Genomic DNA, 23,276 nt, shown 5'->3' with positions numbered 1-23,276 from the left:
GTTATCAGAAGGGGTTTTGTACATGTGATATTCACTAAGCCTGCTTGACCACTAGCTGAATGGCAAACACTTATTTTTTAGAGTAAATTCTTGGTGGTAATCTTTTCTCAGGACCTTTGTGCTCTAAAGTTGGGGAGTACTGTGGTTAGATGCAAGAGACAAGATCTGTGTTCTTATTCTAAGAGAAATTTACCTAGTTGAAATTCTAACAGTTCAAAAGAGAAAATTAAAAGAATTTTTTGTTTCTTTTTGTTTAGGGACCTCTGTTTAATACACGCACAGACACACATACACAACACAACAGTATTGGCGTTGGAGATTTGGAATAAAAACACACATTCAGAGGAGATAGAACCTGAAGGTTTAGAAGGAATGACCCTGTGTTTATTTAAATGTGTTCCTGATATTCATATCAAGCTAATAGGGTTATTGGGCAGGTGTCAAAGGCATTATGTGGACAAGTGAAAAATCCATAGGGCGCAGAAATGTTTTCTGGCTTATTTGTTTGCTTAACACTAAAACCAAGATTTGATGCCAGATGATCTCCCTGCTTATTCCCACCATGTACCAGAGAATGAGCCAGGCAAGCTCCCTGGATTTGAATGTCGGGAGGAACTGAGGTGGAGGGGAAGGGTGGGCAGGTTGGACGTAGCCCCCAATCAGAGATGCAGCCTTAGGGTTAAGAGCATACACATTGAGCTCAGACCACCACCTCAGGATGTCTGCTTGCTTACCAGTTATGTAACCTCAGGAAACTCACTGATTTCCACGGGCCTCAATTTTCCCATCTGTAAAATGGGGACACAGAGCAGTAGCTACCTTGTGGAGCTGCCGAGTGTTACCATGTGAAATTCTTAGGCCAGCCCCTGGGTGTCAGGAGGGCCACGAATTCTACTCTCCTGGAGCAAATTAGCCTGTTTCTCTGAGCCTGTTTCCTGTGATCAGCATGCCCATCATCTGCAACTGCTGGAAGGTTGGAAAAAGAGGTAAAGGTGAGTGGGCGCTCAGGATATGGCTCCTTCTGGTGCAGAGTTCAGGGGGCCTGGTTACTGGCTACGAAGCCTCTTGCTTCTGCTTCCTCGGCACACATGCCTGGGGAGGGTGTGATGGATCAAACATACAGTGCGTGCATTTAGCACAAGGCCAGGCCACAGACTGAAGCACAGTGTTACCTGTTGTTGTGTACTGAGCCCAGCTGGCCAGACTGAGCCTGCACGCTGCAGCGTCCGAAGGGATTGAAGCAGATGTAGATTGTGTCTCCATGTAGCCAGTGAATAGTTATGGTGACTGACTCTCCACAGTGGCAGCAGGAATCAATACAGATGGCTGCCTGATCAATTTCAGTACAGTGTATCTGATAGACTTCACGGACCACGACACACAGATGCAGAGAGGGGATCTGAGGTTTTGCCGAGCCTCCACAGCAGGATGGATTCTCACCGTTTGCTCCTCATTAGACCCAGGGTGCTTATTTTCCAACACAGAACACATGCAAATTGACAACAGGCCCATGCTTTTAGATGTAATCTAGAAGAATGAGCTCATGTACAAGCATTAATTTGCTTAGTTCAGCATCAGGGTTTCCAGAGTTTTGTGATGTGTGTTTCAGTTTGGGCTTTCTTCTTTCTGGAGAGGGGCTTAAGCTATATAATTAATATCTTACCTCTTCTTTCCCTTTTCAGATGAATCAAAGAGGGTGGGGTTGCAGCACTGTCTACTATGCAAATTCCCTTCTACTTAGGGTAGCTGGAAGGGCACAGGATTTTGCTCTGCTCTCTGGCATCTTCCAAACAAGCCTGAGTGATCAGCCTCAGAGATTTCCATCACAGGACAAGTCTGTTGAATGAATCCAAAGTATTTAGACCTTGCTCCATCTCTGCCATCTCTACAGAGCCCAAGAGTGCTGCTTCTCTGGAATTCACTAGGATATTAAATGCTGCTTCAGAAAACTATATCTATTGCTGAATCATGAAAACCTTTTGTTGACACAACAAAGCAGTTTTTGGTGGTACATGTCATTTTGTCATAGCTAGATTATAAAGGATCATATCTTATTTTAATTTGACATGTAGTTCTAATTATAATCCTTGAAACCTCTTACCATGTCTAACCTAATAGTGTGCACCTAGGGTAGGTTCAGCAAATACATGTTGGACTTTGATTAAAAGATGGCTTTTAAAAAATGAGAACATAAGTACCTTAAATGTGTCAGCTAAATTCATGTGTCAGCCTGAAATCATTGGTCTGTAATCACTTCTCATTCCCACTTACCTTTCTTAAACGTGCCTTTAGAAATGGCAGTCTCGTAATAAGAATATAACAGAGTGCTTTGTTAAAGGCTTTAGCAATGGTTTTTTAAAAAGAAGTGCTATGTTTTCATAAGTCAGGAAGGAGGAGATGAGCAGAAACAGTGATGGACAGGTCCTGAGAGGGACAGTGTGTCAAAGTTTCCTGCGTACCATCTCTCATCTCATCTTCACTCAGCACCCAGCTGTTCACGCTGTTTTCCAGATGAGGAACTGAGGCTTAGATAAGCATGGCCAAAATAATGTAGCTTCTATGAAAAAAAAAAAGCCTCTGATATTAGAAATGAGAAGAGAAAGTATTTTCTACTTCCAGTCACTACTAGGCTAAAGGCTGTAGCTAATGCATAATGATAAGACAAGAAAAAGAAAAGAAAACATTTTAAGAATGAAGGAAAAGATTAAGCTATAATTATAAGCTGAAAAGAAGATAATATAGCTTCTAACTGCTTAGAGTTTATAAACTACCTGCAAATATACATCTCATTCACCCTTTTCAGTAAACTCATCAAGTGGGAATTTTTGACAGTATTGTGGTTGAGACAACAGAGCTAGAATGTCCTTGTCCAAGGGCCCTTAAACCTATCAGGAGTGAGGCTGTGACTAGTACATGGGACCCTAGACCTCAAAAACTGCCCTTGAATAATACTGCGTGTGGCATGCTGAGCACTCATTATGTGAAGAATTACAGGCATAGATGGGGTTCCACAATACAACTGTAAGCAGAAATAGATACCATGTATGTTTTTAACTAGATCCCTTTGCCTTTATAAGGTTGTATTAGATGTCTACTTGTTTCTAATTTTAGAAAAAAATGTTTCAAAAACTGAGCCTTATATCCAGACACTTGGATTCAGGCTACCAGCTCAATATTGAGAATAGCCAGTGCAGGAGGGGAGGGGATTAAAAGGGCAAAGGACACATATCACAGCCATCATCAAAAATGAGCAAAATGACACATCTATATGTGTCCCTTATGTTATAGGATTTAAATTTTTCAGGGAAAACGGTCTTTCCCGACTGGGACACAAGGAATGTGAATAAGGAAGGGGGATGGAGAGGGAGGGAAAAGGGAGAAAAGATCAGGAACAGAAAGACCTTGGTCAATGCAATACATAAAACAGATAACCCACAAGGACCTAATGTATAGGATAGAGAACTATACTCAGTGTTTCATAATAACCTATAAGGAAAAAGAATCTAAAAAGGTGTGTGTGTGTGTGTGTGTGTGTGTATATAAACGGAATCCCTGTTGTACACCTGAAACTAACACAACATTGTCAATCAACTGTATGTCAATTGAAAAAAAAAAAAAGGCCTTAGGGTTCCAGAATTCATGGGGGAACTAGTCTTCTGTGGGCACTCCTGGAAGACCAAGAAATGTGAGAATTCTCTTCTTTCTCTACACTCCCTCCCTCTCTCCCATGTTCATTAGCACCTACTCCTGCAAACAAGCCCCGTCTAGGTACCAAAGATGCAGTGGTAAGTCAAACAGTCTCTGCCAATGGAAAGGTTCGCTTGGTAGCTGGGAGATTTGCACGAGAAACACAGCTCACATGCAAGTTACACAGTATATTAGCATGTGCTTTGGAGGAAAACGTAGCAGAGGAGACAGCTTGAGTGCACAAGGGGTAGGGCTTGTAATTTTAAACAGAGACATCAGGGTAGACTTCCCTAAGACAGTGACATTTGAACCTAGACTTGAGGGAGGTTGCAGAGTCTGCTGCTTTGCTAGCTGAGACCAGTGGAGCTGCAGGTGCCAAGCTGGTAGCACACCATACTTATGGGAAGAATGGCAAGGCAGCCAGTGTGCCTGGAACAGGGAAAGGAGGGGAGAATGGCATCCAAGGAGATTAGAGGAATAAAGGTGGTGAGGCAGGAAGATCATACAATGCTTTGTCCTAGTATAAAAGTCCCTGATGCTGCAAAAGATTGAGGGTAGGAGAAGGGAGCACCAGAGGATAAGGTGGTTGGATGGCATCATGTATTCAATGGACATGAGTTTGAGCAAGCTCCAGAAGATAGTGAAGGACAGGGAAACCTGGTGTGCTGCAGCCCATGGTGTCACAGAGTCGGACACAGCTGAGTGACCAAACAACAGCAATGGAAGAATCTGATGTGTTTTGAAAACCTGCTGTAGGGCAGTCTAAGCAGAGGCAGAGAATGTATGTGGTTAGGAGGCTGTGGCAGTAAGTAATCCACAAGGAAGATAATAGCAGTTTGCAGCAGAGTATTATCTGAGCCACTGATGAGAAGTTCATATTCTAGATGGAGTCTTTCAAGTGCTTATTGGGTTTGTGCTTAGGGGGCTTCCCTGGTGGCTCCGATGCTGCCTGCACTGTGGGAGACCCAGGTTCGATCCCTGGGTGGGGAAGATCCCCTGGAGAAGGAAATGGCAACCCACACTAGTATTCTTGCCTGGAAAATCTCACAGATGGAGGAGCCTGGCGGGCTACAGTCCATGGGCTCATGAAGAGTCGGACATGACTGAGAGACTAATACTTGCGCTTGCTTGCCAGGTGCTGAGGTGCAGGGCCCCAAAGGGTTAGAGCATCCTTCAGGAGCGAGTGAATAACACAAGCTCTGCGGATGTTCTCCAAAGAGACTAATACTGGGGAGAGAGGCTGTGCTGTGTGAGTGAAAGAGATTGACCTTCAGGGCTCCCATTCCGTCCTGCCATGTGCTAGGAGGGGGCCCAGAGTAACAACCATTTAACCTGTTTTCTTAACTGTAAAATGGGAAGGTGGTATCTATTTGTATAATTCCTATGTATATAAGTAACAAATACATGTTGCTTAGGGAAATCATATCTATTTGTACATTTGCTATGTATATAAATAACAAATACAGGTTGCTTAGGGAAATATTTATTGGACTGATGCTGAAGCTGAAGTTCCAGTACTTTGACTACCTGATGCGAAAAACTGACTTACTAGAAAAGACCCTATGCTGGGAAAGATTGAAGGCAGGAGGAGAGGGGGACGACAGATGACAAGATGTTTGGATGGCATCATCGACTTGATGGACATGAGTTTGAGTAATCTCCGATAGTTGGTGAAGGACAGGGAAGCCTGGCATGTTGCAGTCCCTGGGGTCACAAAGAGTCGAACACGACTGAGTGACTGAACAACTGAGGGAAATCATGTTAATAAATAGGGTAGACACAGAGAGGTAACATCTAGAGACATTTAAGTGTCTGAAGAATGTTATGTTTAGGAGCCACTCAGAAGCCAGACCTCCTCCAATTCCCAGGCAAGAACACTGGAGTAGGTTGCCATTTCCTCCTCCAGGGGATCTTCTGGCTCAGGGTTCGAGTTCCTGTCTCCTCTGTCTCTTGAATTGATGGTGGAGTCTTTACCTGCTGAGATATTGTGGAAGCCTCTGTAACTGTGTAATTATTGACAACTCACTAATCTTTCCATACCTCATTTGTATAGTGGAAAAGGTGGTACCTGCCTCCTTTAATATGTAGGTTAATATGTGAGCATGTAGAACATGCCTGACACATAGTAATCAAAACTAGTCCCTAGCGTTGCTCTGAGTTCCAGGGAGGTTGTTCAGAATATCCTTAGATCATTAGCATATTTGAGCTGCATTGTACCTATTTCCAGGGCATTTTTTAATTTCCATGTTTTCTGAATTCAGATTTTTACCCCATGGTCAAAGAATCACAAAGAAACCAAACCCTTCTATTTGGTTCTGTGTTTGCTCGTCCCATGCAATCAGAGTGTCTCTTTAATTTCTTCTTGGATTAGTCATGTTTACCAACAGCTCTAAAAATATGTTCCAGCTTTCAGAAAGAAAACAACAATAGCTGTAACAAGGTATTAGAGTCTATATAAACTTGTCTTGCTTGAAGTTAATGTGAAAAGTGTACAGGAAAAAAAATAAAGAGGGGAAATTTGGGAAATTGGGCAATGATGTTTAACCAGAATGACATGTGCATCTCTGAATGTAAAATGCACAACTGCGTTAATGCCTTGCCGCTGCCTGCCATCCTGAGGTTTTATCACATCATAATGCTCTGATGAGGTATTTCTTTGCTTTTTTAGTTTTTCCACTTGCAGATGCCAACAATGATTATTTGTAATTTCAGAAATAAAGATGCTCAAAAGCAACATCTGTGATTCCATATTTTTCTATGGGATTCAGAATGCATGTCTTATTCCTATCTGTAATTGGGGAATATTTGCAGTCAAACATAATTCCTGTGTACTTGATTTAGCTCTGGGCCAGACTGACTAAAAGGTTTTAAAATGGGGCCCATGCACTCCGTATCTACACTGTGTGGATTCCTGACCTTTTAATCCCCATTTTCTTTAATACAAATAAAAGAGAGTTTATCATTTGATTCAGATGAGTGGGAGTGTGCCATGTAAATTTCAAGGAATTATGTGCTAAACTATAGGACCCATTTGGGGGCTTAAATATTATTCTCTACTACACAAAACTGGTGTGGATTTTAGTTTAACTGAAATGGCACACAGTGGCAGGCAATTATTTTTGTTATTGTATTTCCTATTCTGGCCTCCAGAACCTAAGGACAATGGAAGGGGATATTCATTTATAATTTGACCTCTTGAATTGTTCTTGAAATGTAATTTAATCTTCATATCAAGCAAAGTCTAATGCTGTATTTGCCAGTAAAATAGTCATTTGCATTTTTTATTGACAATACAAATCGTGTTTAATCAAGCAGTTGGCCTGTTAGCATTTCCAAATGATTGAAGACCTAGTTTGGTTCAAACTACATCCAATTTGGGGTCAGATGTATTTTGTTCTTGTTAATTATCAGAGTACATAAAGTTGCTTTTTTAACATTGTGCTGCTTTTTTTCCCTGATGTCCAGGTCCCAAATAGCCGCGATCGCTTATCTCTGGAAGAAAGCCAGAGAGCTCCTAAATTTTTGTTTCTGCATTTGCAAATGTCAGCCCAGCTTTGAAGAGTAGGTAGTATATATTTACCTAATAGAACTAACTTATTTGATCGTTGAAAAGACTGTGCTGAAGTGGACGGTAGTCCTGGACCACAGATCAAAAGGCTATGGTTTGATGATCATTACCGAAGAGAAACAGTTTTCCAGTTTCCAGCTATGTGATACCTCACCTCTCTGAGCCGTTGTTTCATTATTTATAAACAAGGAGGACAGCAATGTCCTTTCACTTACTTTAGGGTTTTCCTGAGCTTTTATCCTTTGAGAGGTACCGTAGCTAAGCTGGAAGGGATGCCAGCCTCAACTTTTACTATCCAGATGACCTCAGGTAGGCTCACTAATCCCTGCCTCAGTTTCTTCATCTGTATAGAAACTTCACCTGTATAGGCACATTAATAGTATTTACTTTGCAGGGTTTTTGTGAGTCACAGTTAATATATGGAAAGCTGTAAAGAATGCCTGACTTGTGGGAAGTGCCAATTTTGCTGCTGTTATCATCATCATTGTTATTGTGAATAGCATTTCCACATAGAGTTATTGTGTGGACTAAATCAGTTCCTATTTGCAAAGTACTTCAAAGAAACCCTAATGCATACTGAGTCCTCTTAAGTATTGGCTACTGTTTTTATTTTTAGTTAGCTGCCATTTATTATGTGCTCACTGGATGTAAGGCATTAGGTTAGGAATCCTTGTAGCAATGTGTGGGGAGGAGGAGTTACTAACATTACTTTACAGATGAGAAAAAGGCTCTGAGAAGTTAGCCCCCCACCCCTCATGGTGGGAAGCCGGCTGAGTGAGCAGCAGTCAGGCCTGGAGGGCATGCAGTCTGACCCCAGGCAGTGCCCTTTCACATCTGTGTCTCTTCAGTCCTGTGCTCAGGCCCCAGAGTCCTCAGCTTGGAGTCTCCCTCAGACACATGTCCTTCGAGCATTGCTCCAGACCCTTCTGCCACACACAGGGCTGTGCATCTTTCTTTGGCCTTGCTTTAATCATGGTGACCCAGGTTGGACCACTCTGCCCCACTCACACCTGCCACGGGAGCTGCTACTTGGCCTGGTTGTCTCTACTCTGAGGGAACAGGAGCCTGAGGCTGAAAACCTATTTCAGTTTCCTTTTTCCCCCTAAATACCTGTTGCATCTGTTTCTCCCCCTTAGTCCCTCCTCCGACCTGCTCTCTGTTATTCCCAATACAGTACCTCTTGTCAATAAATGTATAAGGACAATGGTGATGACAGTGATGGGTTCTAGTTTGTCTCAGATTTAGACATTCAGTGATAATTGAAAATATCAAATGTGCTTGGATTTGTTCACAAAAACACAGGTGATAATATTAGCAGACATTAATTGAGAGTTTACTATGTGCCAGACCTATTCTAAGCACTTAACTGTCTGAAGCACCAGTTACTTAGTTATTTATCTAATTTTCAGGGCTAGGTACTGATACCAACTGTAGTCTCCATGGTCTGCAGGGAGGTGGGTAACTGTTAGGAGCAGAGCTAGCGGAGCCTTCAACATTTTCTTCTGTTCCTCTTTTTTTCTTGATGTTAATTGGTTGGTTGAGCACCATTCACTTGGCACCATGCAGGTGATGCACATGGAGAAAGAGAAGGGCGAGGAGCTGAGTTTATTAAACATGCATGTGCTAGGCATGGGGCTCCATTCTTTATCCATGTAGTTGACAACAATCCTGTGAGATAGGTATGCTCTTTCTCCTGTTAGAGGTGAATTGGAGTCGTCCAGTGATGTATTTCCCTGACACTGTTACATGACAAAGTCAGGATTTGAGCCCAGGTCTCTTTGCATGAAGCTCAGACTTTTGCGGGGGTTTGAGTTCTTCACTTTCTCCTCCCTCTAGTTTTAAGACTACAGTGTAAACAAAATAGACAATGTGCCTGCCTTAAAGAGACTTACACTCTAGGATAAGGAAGATGTGGTACAAACATACAATGGAATACTACTCAGTCATAAAAAAGAAAGCAAGAGTGTCATTTGCAACAACATGGATGAACCTTGGGATTATCACACTAAGTGAAGAAAGCCGTGAAGGAACAGACACTGTGTGATGAAACCACTTATATGTGGAATCTAAAATATGGCACGCATAAACATAGCTATTAAGCAAAGACAGAAGCACAGACATGGAGGACCGACACGTGGTTGCCAAGGCGGAGAGGACGTGGTGAAGGGATAGAGTGGGAGTTTGGGGTTAGAAGATGCGAAGTATTATATACAGAAGGAATAAACAACAAAGTCCTACTGTATAGCACAGAGAAGTATATTCAATATCATGTGATAAACCATAATGGAGGAGAATGTGAAAAATAATGTATATGTGTGTGTGTGTATATATATATGTGTGTGTGTGTGTATCATTAATCACTTTGCTGTACAGCAGAAATTAACACAACATTGTAAAGCAATTAAACTTCAATAAAATGTAGAAAAGAAGGAAAGATATTTCGTGGAAGGCAGTCAGAGGTCAGATCAAGCAGGGCTTTGTGGAATAGGGTAAGTGAAAGTGAAAACTGTTCAGTTATGTCTGACTCCTTGCAACCCCATGGACAGGCTCCTCTGTCCATGGAATTCTCTGGGCAAGAAGATTGGAATGGATAGCTATTCCCTTGTCCAGGGGTTCTTCACGACCCAGGACTCAAACCCAGGTCTTTTGCATTGCAGGCAGATTCTTCCACCTGAGCCACCAGAGAAGCTCTTACTGGAATAGGGTAAGAACCTGGGAATTTATGCCAACTTCCTTAAAACCTAGAATAAAGTTAGCCATGTGACCTTGAGCAATCCCTTTATATCTCTGAGTCTGCAGGTCTTTAATCTGTTGTGTGTGGGTAGTAATGCCTTTCCTATGTATATCTCAGGGATTGACCATCAAATGGCAAGGATATCTAGAAACAATCTTCAAAAGCCACAGAGAAAGATGGCTAATTTACCAGATATATTTATCTCTGTAAAAAGAGTCTTTGGAGGACTGATTTATTTAAAAAAAGAAGAAAAAAAGCTGAGCAGTGGAATTCCTGAGTGCCAGGTCTCTCATTAACTAGTAGTAGAAATAGAAGTAATAATGATGATGATAATAAGAATAAATATTCAGTAGGCTCTTACTGTGTGCCAGAAACCAAGCTTTGATATTTAAATATATTGTTATTTAATCCTAACATCACTGTATAAGACATCGATGCTGTTACTACCTTCATTTGACAGTTGAGGGATGCAGCACAGTGATACTGTCTGTTTCCATGTGTTTGGTTGTGAATATCAGAAAATTCAACAAGTGGCCTGAAGAATTAAGATATTTATTTTTGTTATATTATTATATTAAAAGAAGAGTGATAGTAAACTAGTGCTGGGAAATCTGCTCAAGAAAATCGTCAAGAACCCAAGATCTCCTGCTGTTCTGATCCATCATCCCTACTGTGTGGTTATTTTTTCTCATGAGAGCAGAGTAGCTGCTGTAGCTCCAGTTTTCTTGTTTCAGTTCCATGTCAGGAGAAAGGAGAACCATTGCAGGCAGGGTAAAAGCATTCAACTTGTGAGGCTTTGCCTTTGGGGGGAAGGGATACATTTATCTGTATCTCCTGTGCCTCCATCCTTAGCTAAAAGGGAAGACGGATCCTGGAATTTCACTTCTTAGCTGAGCAGGCCAAAGTGACAAAGTATGTTAATGAGCCAGGCGCAGTCACACTGCTGGTTAATGGTGAAACAGGTTTCAGCCAAGTCATTTAGACTCTTGGAGTCATAGCCTTTACCACAGTGCTATGGTGTCACCCTACTGGGAGAGGCTTTGGAACCTTGGGCCAGTTATTAACCTCTCTATGCCAATGTTTTTATTTGTATAAGGGGAGTAATAAGAATATTTAAACAATTGGGTTATTGGAAGAATAAAGCAGTCATAAAGGGATTCCCACAGTGTCTGGAATATAGTCAGTGCACACCAAGTAAAGGCTGCTTGTTTTCCTGTGCCTTTATTGCATGTTGCAGATGTTGTGTCTTTTACAAATTGACGATTTGTGACAACCCTAGTTGAGCACGTCTGTTGGTGCAGTTTTCCAAGAGCATTTGCCCACTTCATATTTCTGTGTCATGTTTTGCTAATTTCTGCAATATTTCAAACTTTTTCGTTATTGTTATATTTGTTACGGTGATTTGTGATCAGTGATCTTCACTGTTACTACTTTGATTCACTAGAGGCTCAGATGGTGGTTAGGATTTTTATTAATAAAGTATTTTTATTTTTTTTCCCCTCAAAATAGAAATATTTTATTTTATTATTTTTTTTTTAAATTTTAAAATCTTTAATTCTTACATGCATTCCCAAACATGAACCCCCCTCCCACCTCCCTCCCCATAACATCTTTCTGGGTCATATTATGGAAATAAATAAAGTATTTTTAAATTAAGATATGTACATTATTTTTTAGACATAGTGCAATTGCACACTTAACTCAGTATAGTGTAAATGTAACTTTTAAATTAAAGTGTAATTGATTTACAGTACCTTAGTTCAGGTGTACAACAGTGATTCAGTCCTTTTATAGATTACATTCCAGTTAAAGTTATTATAAAACATTGGCTCTATTTTCTCTGCTATACAGTATATCTTTGTATCTTATTTATTTTATACGTAATAGCTTGTACCTCTTAATCCCCTACCCCTGCCTTGTCCCTCCTTCCTTCCATCTTCCCACTAGTAACCACTAGTTTGTTCTCCAGATCTGTTTCTGTTTTATTATAGTCACTCATTTGTCTTAATTTTTTAGATTCCACATGTAAGTGATTATGTACAGTGTTGGTCTTTTTCCTACTTGTTTCATGAAACATAATATCCTCAGGGTCCATCCATGTTGTTGCAAATGACAAAATGTCATTCTTTTTAAGGCTGAGTAGTATTCCACTTATGTTAATACACCACTTCTTCATCTGTTCAGCTGTTGATGGACACTTAGGTTACTTCCATGTCTTACCTCTGCTGTAACTAATGCTGCTGTGAGCATTGGGGTGTATATATCTTTTTGAATTAGCGTTTTCGTTTTCTTTGGCTATATACCCAGGAGTGGAATTTCTGCTCTATTATTTATAGTGTACTATAGACTATAGGTATAGTAGACTATAGTTATTTATAGCCTTTTTTTTTTTTTAAATTTTGGCCATGTCACCTGGCCCACAGAATCTTAGTTTTCTGACAAGGGATGAAACCTGCATTCCCTGTAGTGGAAGTGAGGTTAACCACTGGACTGCCAGGTGAGTCCCTGTTATTTGTGGTTTTTTGGATGATAGCCAGACAGCTGTGAGGTAATATCTCATTGTGATTTAAATTTACATATCCTTGGTTAGTGATGTTGAGCATGTTATCATGTCTTGTTGGCCACCTGTATGTCTTCACTTGAAAAATGTCTATTCAGGTCTTCTGCCCAGTTTTAATCAGGTTATTTGGGCTTTGATATTGAGTTGTGTGAGCAGTTTATATATTTTGTATATTAACCCTTTATCAGACACATCATTTGCTAATATTTTATCTCATGCAGTTGGTTGTCTTTTTGTTTTTCTGTCTATGGCTTCCTTTACTGTGCAAAAGCTTTTAAGCTTTACTAGGTCCCATTTGTTTATTTTTGCTTTTGTTTCCTTTGCCTGAGGAGACAGATCCTCAGACACAACTTTTTTTTTTTTTTTACTTTTTTATTTTTTATATGCACCGAGAAACCAAAAAAATTGAGTAACTCCCTTTATTGTGATATTTGCTTTATTGTGGTGGTCTGCAACTGAATTCATATCTCAGAGGTATGTCTGTATATATTAGCCATTTTTATTATTACATTGTTTTTGTTCTTACTGTTAGCAGACAGTTCAGTTTCTGTGCCAGCATTTACGGAAACAGAGAATCAAACAAAATATGACATAACAAGTTTAAGTTCAGTGATGGAGTGAGGGCCAGCTGTAGCAGGTGTGAAGGAGAGATTGAGGTTCCTTGGAGGTAAATGGGAAGAGGTAAAAGAGGTCTAGTGGTTAGGAGTCCTGGTTATCACCCAGGTGGCCCAGGTTCGACTCCCAGTGTGGAAATGCCAACCGAAAAGGGTCGGGAAGATCCCCTGGAGAAGGAAATGGCAATCCACTCCAGTATTCTTGCCTGGAGAATTCCATGGACAGAGGAGCCTGGCTGGCTACAGTCCATGAGGTTGTGAAGAGTTGGACACAACTGAGTGACTGTCACTCTCACTCAGAGGTGAGGAACTCAGGGATGAAAAGATGATTGTTTATAGAGATGATGCTCTTTAGGTGGCGAAAAAAAAAAAAAAAGATGAAACTGGGCTCATCAGAAAAAAAGAGGAAAGATTATTCCTGATAGAGGGAACAGCATATGCTGAAAAGGTGCAAAAGCACAGAAGGGTCAGAGTGCAGCACCTCCTGGGGGAAGAGCAAGGCTTTCCAACAGGCTAAAAAGCAGTGTGGGTGTGGGCAAGACTCCTGAGCCATCTTCTTTATGCCAGGTGTTCCCTGAGCCCTAGGGACACAGTGAGCAGTGGGGGGCAATACCTGCTCTCAAGAAGCACCTCCTGTTGGCACTGTATCTTCTCATCCACTGTTGCTGCTAAGTCACTTCAGTCGTGTCCGACTCTGTGCGACCCCTAGACAGCTGCCCACCAGGCTCCCCCGTCCCTGGGATTCTCCAGGCAAGAACACTGGAGTGGGTTGTCATTTCCTTCTCCAATGCATGAAAGTGAAAAGTGAAAGTGAAGTTGCTCAGTCGTGTCCGATCCTCAGCGACCCCATGGACTGCAGCTTTCCAGGCTCCTCCGTCCATTGGATTTTCCAGGCAAGAGTACTGGAGTGGGATGCCATTGCCTTCTCATCTCATCTGCTAAAAGGGGGAAGAAACCTACGTGTTGTTAACTATCTGCTCTGTGTCAGATTAAAGGCTAAATGTTTTGTGGACATTGTCTCACCGAACTTCAAGGTCGTTAGTAAAGTGAAAGGGACTCAGTCGTGTCTGACTCTGTGCAACCCATGGACTGTAGCCTGCCAGGCTCATCTGTCCATGGAATTTTCCAGGCCAGAATACTGGAGTGGGTAGCCCTGTTCCCTTCTCCAGGGGATCTTTCAAACCCAGGGATTGAACTCAGGTCTCCCGCATTACTGACAGATTCTTTACCACCTGAAGCAGGGTCGTTATTACTGTCTCCCTTTTACAGGTGAGGAACTGAGACCCGGTAAAATTAAATCAGTTTTCCAGACTACGCAGCTAGTCGGGGGTACTGCAAGGATTCCGACTCAGTTTTCTCTGACTCCAGAACCTGTGCGCTCTGCTTCCTGCTCTGCTTCCCGAAACCTGAGTAGTGGCACACATCCGCCCTCCCCACCCCTCGGTGATAAAATGCAACAATAACCAAGGGCACTTTAGAGCCAAATGCAGTATAAAACACACCAAGTGCTGAGATTTCGTATTTTATTTTAAGAAAAGGGAAAGCCGTTCACTCTTACAGTACATTTCCACCAGCTTGTCAGTTATTCCTCAGCCAGGCTGAGTAGCCAGAGTGGAGCTGTCCACGTTGCTTACATGAAGGCAGATGACTTGATTGTAGTTCAATGCCTTAGCTGTCACCAAGCCGCCTTCCTAAATATGATCCTTATTGCCCTGCTAACCCCTCTATAAACACCACTGCAGTGAAAGCATAAAAAATTAAAAACATCCCCTGGGTGACTGCTATTGCCTTTTGAATTAACACCAGAAATGCTCATTTGAGAGAGGTGGTTTAACTCAAGCGATATTTCTTGATGGGTTAATGAAGATCATATGTTATACTTTAACCTAATATAACACTATCAATTATTTAGTTATTTTTATTGATTGACCTCTTCCAGATTATTTAATAGTAGATTTTTCACTCTATAGAAGATTTAATGCTGAGCACTCAGGCACCTGCTTTCACCATTACGAGTGTCCTCTGAATATAGAGGTATGTGTGTGTATGTATTTTCTTTTTCTTTTTGGAAGAGACAAATTGCAGACCATCCTGGAATTAATGAATGTGATGCATAAATAAGCTTGCTGAGTCTAAATGTAACAAAGACTAGAACTACAGATGACACTAGAGAAAGGTTTCAAGGCAGATCATCAAACCCGCATGATTAGAATTGCTGTTTAAATATGCAAAAAGCAGACAGGCAGCCCTGGAAAGGGAGAGTGCATGGCAAAACTAGTGTCATTACCAACAGTGAGAAGTAGCCCATGAAAAGCATCTCTGTCATTGACTTTGTAACTGATAACTAGAAAGAGATAGGGAATCATGTCCATTTAGCTTGTGTTATGGGATATAGTATATGTTCCTATGGGCTGTGCAGGGAGGAAAGAAGATGAGACTGGAGGCAGGCTGCCTGGCATCTGCTTCTCTCATGACACTGGATAGATTATTTTTTTCATTTATTTTATTGACATATAGTTGATTTTCAATGTTGTGTTAATTTCTGCTGTATAGCAAAGTGATTCACTTGTATGTATATATACATGTTCTTTCATATTCTTGTCCATTATGGTCTATCACTGGATATTGAATATAGTTCCTTGTGCTGTACAGTAGGGCATTGTTTATTCATTCTGTATGTAATATAGTTTCTATCTCCTAATCCCAAACTCCCATTTCATCCCTCCCCTTCTTGCTCCCCCTTGGTAACCACAAGTCTGTTCTTTGAGAGTCTGTTTCTCTTTTGTAGATAAATTCCATGTATGAGTGATGTATGATATTTGTCTTTTTCTGTCTGACTTTCGTCACTAGTGTGACAATCTCTAGGTCCATCCGTGTTGCTGCAGATGGCATGATTTCCGTCTTTCTATGGCTGAGTAGCATTCCATTGTACACATGCTCTTTATCCACATCTTCTTTATCCATTCCTCTGTCCAAGGACGTTTAGGTTGTTTCCCTGTCTTGGCTGTTGGAATGGGACTGCTGTGAACACAGTGATGAGTCTGGTGACTGTGGGATGCATTGGTCTGCTAAGCCACATCCCTTGACTGGAGCCCAGCTCTCCTTATACTGAACTCCAGGTGCTTTGTGGCTTCTGTGTGAGGGTTGGGATAGGAATACAGAATATAAACAGTAGAATTATGGAAAGGTAGGATACTGGGATGACAGGCATTTTCAAACGCAGGCAGATTGGAATTTGTTCCTTGAAGTGTTGTCAACATCAACATTTTTTTCTAAGGCCCATTCCCTGCCAGCCTTTTAGTCCTCTCCATATATGTATACTCAGCCATAGGTATACATATGTCCCCTCCCTCTTGAACCTCCCTCCCATCTCCCTCCCCATCCCACCCCTCTGCAGAGCCCTGGTTTGAGTCCCCTGAGTCATACAGCAAATTCCCTTTGGTTATCTGTTTTACAGATGGTAATGTGAGTTTCCATGCTACTCTCTCCATAGACCCCGCCCCCTCCTTCCTCCCTCCCCCCATGTCCATAAGTGTGATCTCTATGTCTGTGTCTCCACTGCTGCCCTGCAAATAGTTTCATCAGTCCCATCTTTCTAGATTCCATGTATGTGTGTCAATGATATTTGTTTTTCTCTTTCTGACTGACTTCACTCTGTATAATAGGCTCTCGGTTCATCCACCTCATTAGAACTGACTCACATGTGTTCCTTTTTATGGCTGGGTAATATTTCGTTGTCTATATGTACCACAACTTCTTTATCCATTTATTTGTTGATGGGCATCTGAGTTGCTTCCACGCTCTAGCTATTGTAGATAATGCTGCAATGATCATTGGGGTGCATGTATCTTTTTCAATTTTGATATCCCCTGGGTCTATGCCTAGTTAGGGGGATTGCTGGGTCATATGGTGGTTTTATTGCTAGTTTTTAAGGAAATCTCCATTCTGTCTTCCATAGTGACTGTGTCCATTTACATTCCCACCAACAGTGCAAGAGAGTTCCCTTTTCTTCACAGCCTCTCCAGCATTTATCATTTGTAGACTTTTTGATGATAGCCATTCTGACCAGTGTGAGGTAATATCTCATTGTAGTTTTGATTTGCATTTCTCTAACAATGAGTGATATTGAGCATCTTTTCATGTGTTTGTTAACCATCTGTATCTCTTTCTGGAGAAATCTCTGTTTAGGTCTTCTTCCCACCTTTTGATTGGATTGTTTATTTTTCTGGTATTGATTTGTATGAGCTGCTTGTATATTTTGAAAATTAATGCTTTATCGTTTCATTTGCTATTATTTTCTCCCATTCCGAGGGTTGTCCTTTCACCTTGTTTATAGTTTCCTTTGCTGTGCAAAAGCTTTTAAGTTTAATTAGGTTCCGCTTGTTTGTTTTTGTTTTTATTTCCCTTTCCCTAAGAGGTGGGTCGTAGAGGATCTTGCTGTGACTTACGTCATCGAGGGTTCTGCCTGTGTTTTCCTCTAAGAGTTTTATAGTCTCTGGTCTTACATTTAGGTCTTTATCCATTTTGAGTTTCTCTTTGTGCATGGTGTTAGGAAGGGTTCTAATATCATTCTTTTACATGTAGCTGCCCAGTTTTCCCAGCACCATTTATTGAAGAGGCTCCCCATGTTCTTTTTCTTAAAACATTTTTATCTCTTTGGCTTTGGGGAAGAATAACTTTGGCAAAGTCAGTGATTCAGCTACTCACATCTCTAGGGGCCATGGTGGAGCCACCTAGCCCATGGAATGGAAATCCTTTCCTTTGCATCTGGTTTAGTTCTCTGGCAAGCTCGAGCATGTACGTTTCCCTTCTCCTGCCAAGGCACAGGAGGTGTGTTCTGACACATGCTCTCATTTTGGTGATCTCTTAACCTTCTTTTTTCCCCTGACATCTTCCATGGCAGAGCGAACCATTTGAACACTCGATTGCCAGATTTGGCAGTGGGACTAAAGAGGCCCCATCTGCAGCCCTGGAAGCCTGGACGATCGTTTCCCCACGGGTCATGGAGAGATGCACTCATACTCTCAGGAAAATTATTAACTCCTCTGTGGAAGCCACCTGGTGCTGCATAACGGTGATGCGTGGGATAATCCCTTGGAAGATCAGTGTTGCTCTTTCTCTTCTCCAACAGCCCATACTCTAGATTAGCCTACGAAACCCCCAAGTGTGATCCTGGGCTTGTAGTCCCACCTAAAGTTCTTGTAAAGAGGGTTCTGTGTGGGAAAAGGTTGGGAAATGCTGCCTGTTATGGACTGAATGTTTGTGTTTCAATAGTAGTCATATACTGAAACCCTAACCCCCAGATGTGAAGATATTTGGCTTACCAGGTGGTGCCAGTGAGTGGTCAAAATCTACCTGTTAATGCAGGAGGTGCAAGAGATGCTGTTCAATCCCTGGGTCAGGAAGATCCCCTGGAGGAGGGCATAGCAACCTACTCCAGTATTCTTGCCTGGAGAGTCCTATGGACAGAGGAGCCTAGCAGACTACAGTCTATGAGGTCACAAAGAGTCAGACATGCCTGAGTGAGCACTCACAGGAGAAGATATTAATGGATGGGGCTTTGGAGAGACACTTAGTTTAGATGAGATCATGAGGGCAGTGCCCCCATGATGGGATTAGTGCCCTGTAAGAAGTGATACCAGAGAGCTTTCTCTCTGTCCCTGCCGTGGAAGATACAGCAAGAAACCTCCATCTGCAAGACAGGAAGAGAGCTCTCACCAGAAACAATCTGTTGGCACCTTGATCTTGGACTTGCCGGCCTGCGGAAGTGTGCGAAGTAAGCCTATTACTGAAGCCCCCAGCCTGTGGTCTTGTTATGTCAGCCTGAGCTTACTAGGAAGCTACCTGCACCATCTTTTTGGTGTTGAGCAGAACATCATGCATCATTTCCCAGTGAAGGGGAGCAGGGTCGGGGGGGACTCCTGCTTCATGAAGGGTAACAAGGGTCATCACAGTGCCAGCCACCAGCAGTAGAAGTCCAAGCACTTCTGCACTCTGCACCTTGGTATCAGAGTTGCTAAGGAAACAGTGCAGCCAGGCACTGGATGGAACCGCTCTTATGTGTCGAAGAGACGGAACAAAATCAGCCCCAATAGTGGGTGCTGATCCCTCAAGGCAAAAGCAAGGCAGTCGGCCTACACATCCTGACCATGTTGGGAGTGTACCCGAGGGCCACTGATGCACATCCTTAAACACAACAGAGGCGAACACACTGAGTCTGAAACAGGAAAAAATATTTCCATAAAGGCAATAAGCCGGACACAACTGTTAGCCCTTGATAAAGGAAGATTCCAGGCCCCTCAAGGACCATTCTTATGTGGCTGAACAGAGGTTGAGGGATTCCATGCATGAGACTGCCATTGCCAACAGAGAATCACAGTGTTCATGGAAACACTAAAGGCTCTGAGAAATCCTGCAGTGGAAAGGAGAGCGTTTTCCATATGCGCCTGTACATAGAACCCATTTTCAAAACACTTCTGTTTCCTAGTTTTCTCCAGAGGTCACTTTTGGAAAGGTTGCATTAGGTCATAATTTGCCCTCTCTTGTTTCCAGCTTGGGAATCTGTGTGTCTGGATCAGACAGATCATGAGCATTGTCTTTTTTGTTTGATCGTGAGAATGGATGTCCCGATGATTGGCTTGTGTCTTAGTTTGGGCTGCTGTGATAAAGTACCGTAGAAACTATGCAGCTTATAAAGAATAGAAATTTATTTCTCACAAGTTTGGAGACTGGAGGTCTAGATCAGGGTACCAGTATGGTTAGATCCTGGTGAGGGCCCTCTTGAGGGTTGTAGACTTCTGACTTCACTGTGTTATCACATAGTAGAAGGGGTGATACACACACACACACACACGCACACGCACACGCACACACACTAATCTCATTTGTGAAGGCTCCACCCTTATGACCTAATCACCTCCCCAGAACCCCACCTTCTAATACCATCACACTGGGGATTAGGATTTCAACATAGGAACTTTAGGGGGGACACAAACAGCAACTTGATTCCAGAGCTTTAGGGAAAAGAGCAACAAGACATGATCTCTATCCTTCTGAAGCTCACAGTCTGAAAAATAGTAAAATATGTAAATATCTGGTTATAATCACAGCACCTCCATAGAACCAGGCTATGCATATAGTGTTTCATTTAGTCTTCACACGGAACCTGCATGCAGGTGATGTTTATCACCCTTTCGGAGGCGAGGAGAACAAGGTTCAGGAAGGCTACGTGGTTTGTTGAAAGCAGCAGGGTTGAGTTTTGACCTTTGCCCTCCTTCCCACTCTGCTTCATTGTGTAACCTACGCTTACAAAGCAGACTGACCCCCTTTAGCTGCAGCAAAAACACGGGGGTCTGAGAGTCCAGAGGAGGAGCAGGGCAATTTGTACTAGGGATTCAGCAAGGTGTACATTAAGTGCCAGCAGAGGTGAGCTGTTCTGCCTCCCGCCTCTTGTCTGCCTGCCTTCAGCTTGAGCTTGGCCTGAAAGGAACTTGGAATTGAAGTTCAGGGAAGTCTAGTGGCTTCTCTGGAAAGCAGAAGTAAAAGGTGAGGAAGGCGCCAACAGAGGGTGGGCTCTAGAGCCCGTGCGCCTACCAAGCAAGGCTTATTTGGGAAGGGGCAAACATTCCGAGAGCCCCATTCGGGGCAGGACACCAAGATGTCAGTACAGAAAGGAGGCAGCCTCAACCCCGAATCTCGAGTGGTTCTGAAGGAACCAGGTGATACCCAAACAGAGCTACACATGGAGTGGCTGGAGCATGGAGGAGGGGAGCTGCTCTGTGCTATGCTGGTGTGGAGGGTGGTGGGAGGCGAGACAGGATCAAGACTGTTTTTAATGGATGCAGAGTGGAAAGTGGGCTTCCCTGGTAGCTCAGCTGGTAAAGAATCCACCTGCAATGCAGGAGACCCTGGTTCAATTCCTGGGTCAGGAAGATCCCTTGGAGAAGGGATAGGCTACCCACTCCAGTATTTGGGGGCTTCCCTGGTGGCTCAGACAGTAAAGAATCCGCCTGTAATGCGGGAGACTTGTGTTCGATCCCTGGGTTGGGAAGATCCCCTGGAGGAGGGCATGGCAACCTACTCCAGTATTCTTGCCTGGAGAATTCCCCAAGGACAGAGGAGCCTGGTGGGCTACAGTTCGTGAGGTCGCATAGAGTCTGACATGACTGAGCAGCTAAGCACAGCCCATAGCACAGAGTGGAAGACAGTGCCTTAAAGAATACTTGGGAGCTTACTGGAAGCAGAGAGGCATTGGCAAAACCAGGGCAGGGCCTGAGCAAAGGCTTCAAAGCTGAGGAGGATGGATGTTGGGGGGAGGGGGACTGGCTAGAGATGTAGCTTGGAGATACAGGCAGCAGGAAAGGCGGGTGAGGGCTACCCTGGAAGACCTTCAGAGCCCTGCCACGTGGAGGCATTTAGACCATAAGCAATTCCCATCTTAGTCTCCTCTCCAATATACACTGCTAATTGAATGTTTTTTTATAGACTCCAAGGCCCGCATTAACACGGTCTACTTTTAATTCCATTCAATGGGGGGAAAAATCTCTTGGTTTTATTGACTGCTTCTTTATCTGACTTCACCTAATTGGAAAATAAACAGATAAAATGATACCTTTACTGCTAATGAATAATTCATGTTCTCTTTGTCTTTTGTCATAAAAGGGAGAGCCCAGCAGATCTGTCTTTGAATTAGGATATCTGGTAGGTGAGAGAAAAATGTGAGCGATTAACTCCAAATTGAGTTTCGAGTGAATTTCTGAGAGTCGGCGTCCTCCTCTGTAATGAAATTTAGATTGGTTCACGTAACGGTTCACCTGGCTCTGGTGGAGCCCAAATTCAGAACATATGAGTGCGATTGACCTGTTAATTTGAAATGTTTTAATCTGCATAAAAATGGATTGTATTAATTGTTTCCCATTAACCAGGACTGACGATAATGTCTGCTTGAATTAGGCTGACTCTTCCTCTGTCTTAGCCCTTTGCGGTTTCATGTGCCCCAGACCCAGGTAACTTCTCTCTCCTCCACGTCAGTCATCTGAACAGGATGGGCTGTGTTGCTCTCAGATTAGACAGAAACCCACCCACCATCTGCAGATACAAGTACACATCATCCTCACACCAACTCCACCTCTTGACCCCTCTCTCAGAAGTGTTCCTTTTTTCTAATTAGCCTTGGTAACATTTCTCTACCCTAATCTCACTGGTTTGCATCATTTTCGAAATCTCGGTAAATAACTTTAACTCCTTACAGCAGTCTGTGCTTCAGGAAAAAAAAAAAAAAAAAAGAAGACTGGAACTGAAAAATCCGATTTAAAAAGTGATGTTCCTCTTAATTATTTTACAGACATACTCTGAGCTCTCTAGGGGCTGGTCACTTTCCTGGGGACTGAGGATGTCCAATGTGTTTGGACCTGATTCTGCCCTTGAAGACATCATGGTCTGGTTGTGGAGATATTGCTTCCATGTAATAAAAGTTCTGTTATGGTTCAAATCAACCTTGTAGGGAAAGTCCCAGGCCGCAGCTACAGTTAAATGAGTGATTGAATCCACGGAACTAAGAAATACTGAAGTTCCCTGAATGTGCTCTGGGTTTTGCTTTTCCTCCCACGATTATAAAGCTAGGTCTAGTGCTTTGATGGGCCTGGGCTAACTTTCCTGTGTATCAGTTCAGTTCAGTTCAGTTCAGTCGCTCAGTCATGTCTGACTCTTTGCAACCCCATGAATCGCAGCACGCCAGGCCTCCCAGTCCATCACCAACTCCCAGAGTTCACTCAGAGTCGCGTCCATCGAGTATAATTCAGTGAAACCATAGCCTTTTCTGGGAATCCTTCCTCAGCCACTATCAGCCTCTTGTCTCACTGGGTGCCCTCTTCTGGGCTCTCACAGCTCCTGTCATAAACAAACTGCCGTTGTATTTATCTTACCATTTGCTTGTCTCTTTCAGTCAGCTGGAATGAAAGGTTCAGTGTGCAGTGAATGAGGAGGCAAGACTGAAGGTGGAATTAAGGGAGAGTTAGATGGTATATCTTAGGCCTGCGTTCCTCAATGTGTGGTCCATGGACCAGCAGCTTTAGCATCTCCTGGCAGTGAATTAAAAATACAGAATCTCACCCT

General features: G+C 42.7%; 1 protein-coding gene across 9 annotated transcripts in view; it reads left to right on the top strand.

Annotated features, from left to right (window-relative positions):
• The window catches only part of DAB1 (DAB adaptor protein 1), a 467,365-nt gene that overhangs the window by 92,447 nt on the left and 351,642 nt on the right, over positions 1 to 23,276 (top strand). The window contains exon 1 of one of the 9 annotated variants that reach the window (XM_069592728.1): positions 9,913 to 9,959. The exons of the other annotated variants lie outside the window; for them this stretch is intronic. The gene's annotated coding sequence lies outside the window, so the exon portion shown is untranslated. Of the gene's footprint in view, positions 1 to 9,912; positions 9,960 to 23,276 lie in introns of those variants that run through there. 9 annotated transcript variants of the gene reach the window in all.

The sequence above is a fragment of the Ovis canadensis genome, chromosome 1 (genome assembly GCF_042477335.2).
Source record: "Ovis canadensis isolate MfBH-ARS-UI-01 breed Bighorn chromosome 1, ARS-UI_OviCan_v2, whole genome shotgun sequence".
NCBI lineage: Eukaryota > Metazoa > Chordata > Mammalia > Artiodactyla > Bovidae > Ovis > Ovis canadensis.
This window is presented reverse-complemented; position numbering and strand designations above follow the sequence as displayed.